This window comes from Saccopteryx leptura, chromosome 1 (genome assembly GCF_036850995.1).
Source record: "Saccopteryx leptura isolate mSacLep1 chromosome 1, mSacLep1_pri_phased_curated, whole genome shotgun sequence".
Taxonomy (NCBI): Eukaryota; Metazoa; Chordata; class Mammalia; order Chiroptera; family Emballonuridae; genus Saccopteryx; species Saccopteryx leptura.
In genome coordinates, this window is record NC_089503.1 from 345,963,440 (window position 1) to 345,969,439 (window position 6,000).

Genomic DNA, 6,000 nt, shown 5'->3' on the forward strand with positions numbered 1-6,000 from the left:
AAAAAAAAAAATGCAAAATTTTAGAGAAAACATCTTTTTTTATCAATATTTGAGTGAAAAGTTCTCCTTCCTTATATTAGTTTAACAGCAGCTATAACATAGACCCATATTAATGGTGGCTCAAACACACTAGAAATGTATTTCTCATCACATAATAGTGTAGGAATAAATTTACAGTTATTATAGTGTTTCCAAGAAGTCAGGTCCTAGGTTTTTATCTTGTTCTACTGACCTACCGTTATGTTGTCATTTTCATGGTATAAGATGGGTTGCCATCACTCCTACAATTAAAGCACAGGATGGAGAGGAAGGATGAAAAACCTACCCTTCCCTTATAGGATACAGTCCTAAAGTTGCTCACATTGTTTTCACTCATATCTCATTAGCAGGAACTTAACCAATACCGACACGTAGGCATGAGATAGTCCAGGGAAGGTAATCATTACCTAGGGGGCCGTGTGCCCAGCTGAAATTTTGTTATGGAAAGAAGAGAAAACCAACACTGTAGACAAGTGTTCACGTCAAGCACAACCTATAAATGTTACATATAAGTTACCATCAAATGGCACTCTCCCTTCTAAGGCGAACATGTCCCCAGTTTACATCCTGATTTTGCATGTTCTTCTATTTTTGTTTCACTGTCAAAGTCCTGAACCTGTTGAAGAGTCCTCCCTAAGTCAGTTTTTGTGTCTGCTTACTCACATATTTTTGGCATTCTCTTTTTCAGTGTTTCACTCTCCCAACTCTATGTTTTTTCTATTTTACTCACTTGGGAATTACTATTCCCCTGTGTTTGAGCAAGTGTTAATCTTCCTCTTGGTTAATTCAAAACACCAATTTCTAATATACCTGTGTGGAGATAGAGATAACATTAGGTGGGTTTTTATTCACATTCAATGGTATACTATTATGAATAAAATAAATAACAGGACATTATGTTTATATTTCTTTGTTAGCACCAGGTATATGGATGTAATTAACAAGTAGCAATCAGTAATAGCACTGATCCTCTCATTTTAATGGAATCACTGGGCATCCATTAGGCAAGCACAATTGCAGTACTCATCACTAACAATTAATACATCTTTTACAAATTGATTTCTAGAGCCAATGCAGTCCTAATCAAAATCTCGCAAGCTTTTTGTAGCTACTGACAATCTGATTCTGAAATTCATATGGAAATGCAGAGTACTCCTAGTAGCCAAGGTAAACTGAAAAAGAAGAGGAAAGTTGGAAGACAAGCAATACTTGATTTCAAATTTCTTATCAAGCTACAATATCAATACAGTGTGGTGTCACCGTAGACAAATAGGTCACTTAAACTGTATAGAGAGTGCAGACATAGAACCACACATAAATATACAGGCAACTAATTTTCCACAAAGGTATAAAAGCAACTGAGTGGGAAAGGATAATGTTCTCAGGAAATGATGCAAAGACAACTAAATATACAGGGGTGGGGGAAAAAGTAGGTTTACAATTGTCTATTTGGAAAATAATACAATTAATAAATAACAATACAAGAATAAACTCTGGGTAACATGTATTCACAACTGTAAACCTACTTTTGCCAACCCCTGTATCTATGCAGGAGAATGAATTTTGATTGATACCTCACATCATATACAAAATTCACTGAAGATATATCATAGGCCTAAATGATCAAAAGTTGTTTCCCTGTTGAGTCATAAAAGAACAAACTAAAAAATTGAACTTCATCAAACCTTAAAACTTCTGCTCTTCGAAAGACACTGTTAAAAGAGACTAAAGAGACAAACCAGACTGAGAGAAAATATTTGCAAACTACATATCTGGTAAAGTACTTGTTTTCAAAATGTATAAAGAATGCTTAAAACTCAATACAGGGAGTCCTAGGGTTACGACAGTCTCGACATACGACATTTTGAGTTTACGACACTCCCTCCCATAAAAACTTTTAAAAATTATTTTTGAGTGCTTTGGATTAGCCATTGACATTGTATTTATGGACTACATGGGTGAACTAGTTTGGTTGCGTGCAGCAGAATATGCAGTAATGCGTATTCTAGAGCATGTAAAGGGATCATCCCCTATGACCCAGTATCTCCAGCACCTTCAGTAGGTTCTCCTGCCTCTCCAGCTTCCTCCTCCTGATAGGTCACTTTCTCCCACCTTGCAATGACCTTTCCAGTGTGCAAGCCAACCACAGGAGTAAAGGGAAGGAATCATTTTTTTATACTCATTTTTTTGTCATTTTTTTTCTGTTTCTACAGTGCAGTGTACAGTACAGTATATTTATGTCCTTTTCTTTTTCTGTGGCTTAGTTGTGTTTTTATGTTCTAGATTATGATTTAACAACTGTCTTAGGATAGGTAAGTGGCTCGCCCTGGTTGCCAAACTGTGGCTCGCCAGCCACATGTGGCTCTTTGGCCCCTTGAGTGTGGTTCTTCCACAAAATACCACATGTGGGCGCTTCCTCGATAAGGAATGTACCTACCTATATAGTTCAAGTTTAAAAAATTGGGCTCTCAAAAGAAATTTCAATTGTTGTACTGTTGATATTTGACTCTGTTGACTAATGAGTTTGCCAACCACTGAGTCAGGGTATATATCGACTTACACCAAAATTCAGGTTATGTCACTGTCGTAGGAACAGAACTCTGTTGTAACCCAAGGAACCCCTGTAATAAGAAAACAAGTGGCTCTGGCCAGTTGGCTCAGTAGTAGAGCATTCTCCTGACATGTGGAAGTCCCAAGTTCAATTCCCAGTCAGGAAACACAGGAGAAGTGACCATCTGATTTTCTTCTCCTCCTCCTCCCCTCATCTTCCCCCTTCTCTTTCTCTCCCACTCCTGCAGCCATGGCTCAATTATTTGAGCAGGTGGCCCTGGGCACTGAGAATGGCTCTGTGGAGCCTCTGCCTCAGGTGCTAAAAATAGCTCAGTTGCAAGCATGGTCCCAGATGGGCAGAGCCTCAGGCCTCCAATGGGGGTCACCAAGTAGATTCCGGTCAGGGCATATGCAAGAGTCTGTCTCTCTATCTCCCTTCCTCTCACTTAAAATTAAAAAAAAAAAAAGAATGAAAGAAAACAAGCAACCCACTCTAAAAAGGTAACAGATGGACACAGCCCTTCTATAAACCACCATTAGCTCTAGCCCCAGTACCACAGAGTATATTTAGTATAAATGTATATAACACAAAAAAATAGGAAAAAGGCTTAATAAATATCCAACTTAAAAAGGGGTACAGAATAGATTCAGCATCACTTCCCCGGATATAACAAGAAGTGGCTCAGCTCCAATTTTTGAGGAAAATATCGTTCCCAGAGGGGCTTCCATCCAAGATATCCAACTTAAGGCAGGAGATTGACTTATAAAGGTAAATGGAGTAGATGTAGAAGGCACATCCCAAGAGGAAGTTGTTTCCCTGTTGAGAAACACCAAGATGGAAGGGACTCTGAGTTTCCTGGTCTTTCACCAAGAAGATGCCACCCACCCAAGGGAACTGGATGCATAGTCAGATGCAGATTCCAAAAGGAACAAAGCAGATGATAATGTTGCTCTCACACTTGGTGGCACCAGAAGATTTCTGAGGTTTGAAGTCCTACTTAATGATTCAGGATCAGCCGGTCTTGGTGTCAGTGTCAAGGGTAACTGGTAAAAAAAGAACCATGTAGATTTAAAAGTCTTTGTCAAGTCTATTACACTGAGGAACAATTTTTTTTCATTTTCTGTTGCTTGAGGTTTTAGAACTGTTTCTATATATTTCTGCATTGCTGATTCCAAATCTGAAATCCGTATTTTAGTGCATGCTCTAGTTTTTATGCAATTTTAATTTTTTTGTTACAGTTAATGGCAAGCATTGGTTTTTAAATTGGAGTTAAAGGGCAATGACTCTTGGATTGAACATAACCACAAGGCAATTAATGTTTTACAAAAATCACTTTTACATCATTGTAGTTGTTTTTAAATGTAAAAAATTATTATCTGATAAAAATACTCTCTTATTTTGTTTTAAGATTAAATCATGGCTTCTTTGAGTAGGTGTAAATGTAAAAATAGTCCTGACACCGTCTGTTATATGTGTCTGTTACACACTTCAACGTCAAAGGTACAATATTTCATCATTTGTGACACATGCATATATTGCCTATTTTAAGTTCCCCTTGGCGATCAAGACAAGAATTGGGCTCCTCATATTGTGTATCATAATTGTGAGGAAATGCTTCATGACTGGACAAAAGGAAAACACAAAGGAATGCCTTTTGGTATTCCCATGGTTTGGCATGAACCTAAGGACCACAACACTGACTGTTATTTCTGTCTGATCCATAAAAAGGGCATCGGCAAGAAAAAATGGCATATGATCACATATCCTAATATTCCTTTAGCAATACGACCTATCCCACGCTCTTTGAGACACTCCCGGTTCCAGTTTTCAATGGTTTTATTTCTTCTAAGGATGAAGAAAGTGAACATGGTGATCAAGTGTATTTTGATAAGATGCATGAGGAAATAGTTGTAGAATCTGAAGGGTCTTCTTCTGATGCCAAGCAGTCATTAACCCCTCAGCAGTTTAGCCAACCTGAATTGAATGTCTTAGTAAGAGATTTAGGCCTATCAAAAAAAAGCAACTGAGTTATTAGCCTCCAGGCTTCAAGAAAAGAATTTACTTCACTGGTCATCTAAAGCATCCCATATCAGGAAGCGTGAACAAATTTTTGTGAACTTTTTTTCGAAGACAAACACTTTGTTTACTGTCATGATATCAGTAGTCTTCTCAGCCAGCTAGGTGTTACCACTTACAGTCCAACAGAATGGCGGCTATTTCTTGACAGCTCTAAACAGAGTCTGAAATGTGTTCTTCTACACAATGGTAATGTTTATGTAGTAGTTCCAATTGGTTATTCAACTCATCTGTGAGAAGATTATAATGACATAAAAATTGTCCTCAACTTTCTGAAATATGAGGAGCATAACTGGATCATTTGTGTGGATCTTAAAATGGTAAATTTCCTGCTAGGACAACAGAGAGGTTTCATGAAGTATCCTTGCTTTCTGTGTTTGTGGGACAGCCGAGCTCGGGAGAAACACTGGATACAGAAGGAGTGACTGAAACATAAAGTTCTGGAAGTAGGGATGCTAAATATTGTGAATGAACCTGTAGTTAATCGAGACAGGATCATTTTTCCCCCACTTCACATCAAACTTGGCTTAATAAAGCAGTTTGTTCAGGCTTTGAATAGAGAAAGTGAATGCTTTCAATATATTATTTCTGCTTTTCCTGCCTTGTCTTTCGAGAAGATAAAAGCAGGTGTATTTGATGGACCTCAAATTCAAACCCCCATATATGACGAAGAATTTGCCAGGAAGTGAATAAGGAGGAGAAAGCAGCATGGCAGTCTTTTGTGGCAGTTACAAAGAACTTCCTTGGCAACAAAAAAGCAGAAAACTATGAACTTCTGGTTCAAAGGATGCTGTTGGCTTTCCGCGACATTGGATGTAACATGAGCGTTAAGATTCACTTCCTGAACAGTCACCTTGATAAGTTTCCCAAAATCTTGGAGCTGTTAGTGATGAGTAGACTACTGCTGGAGCATCAAATGATATTGTCCTCAACAAGTACACAAACGCAAGAGCTACAAATGCAAATTTTTGCCTGAATAGAATTTAAATAAGTTTTGCGCAAATTTTATGATTAAAATAAGTGTTTTAATATGTTCTATTTTGAAATTGTAGACAAATTCTGATGCAATCATATCTTTTAGTGTATTAGTGTATTTACTGCATTATATACATTATTATATTTTCACAAAGATGATGCCCAAGAAGACATTCTACTTTATTATGTTAAACTAAATGTTGAAAATATTCCAATAAGATGAAAACCTAAATCTTGAATTGCAAAAAACTGTAGCTTACAGAGAAAAACAATGTCAGATTTGAGATCAGCACACTCAAATTAAGTAAGAACAAGTGATTTTGTGGATGCAACAAAAATTTTGTTCCCCAGTGTTATTA

The 6,000-nt window shown here is 37.3% G+C and overlaps 1 pseudogene; it reads left to right on the forward strand.

Moving 5' to 3' along the window:
* Window positions 1-3,721, forward strand: part of LOC136388436 (partitioning defective 3 homolog pseudogene) — a 48,551-nt pseudogene extending 44,830 nt beyond the window's left edge.
* The last annotated feature ends 2,279 nt before the right edge of the window (window positions 3,722-6,000 follow it).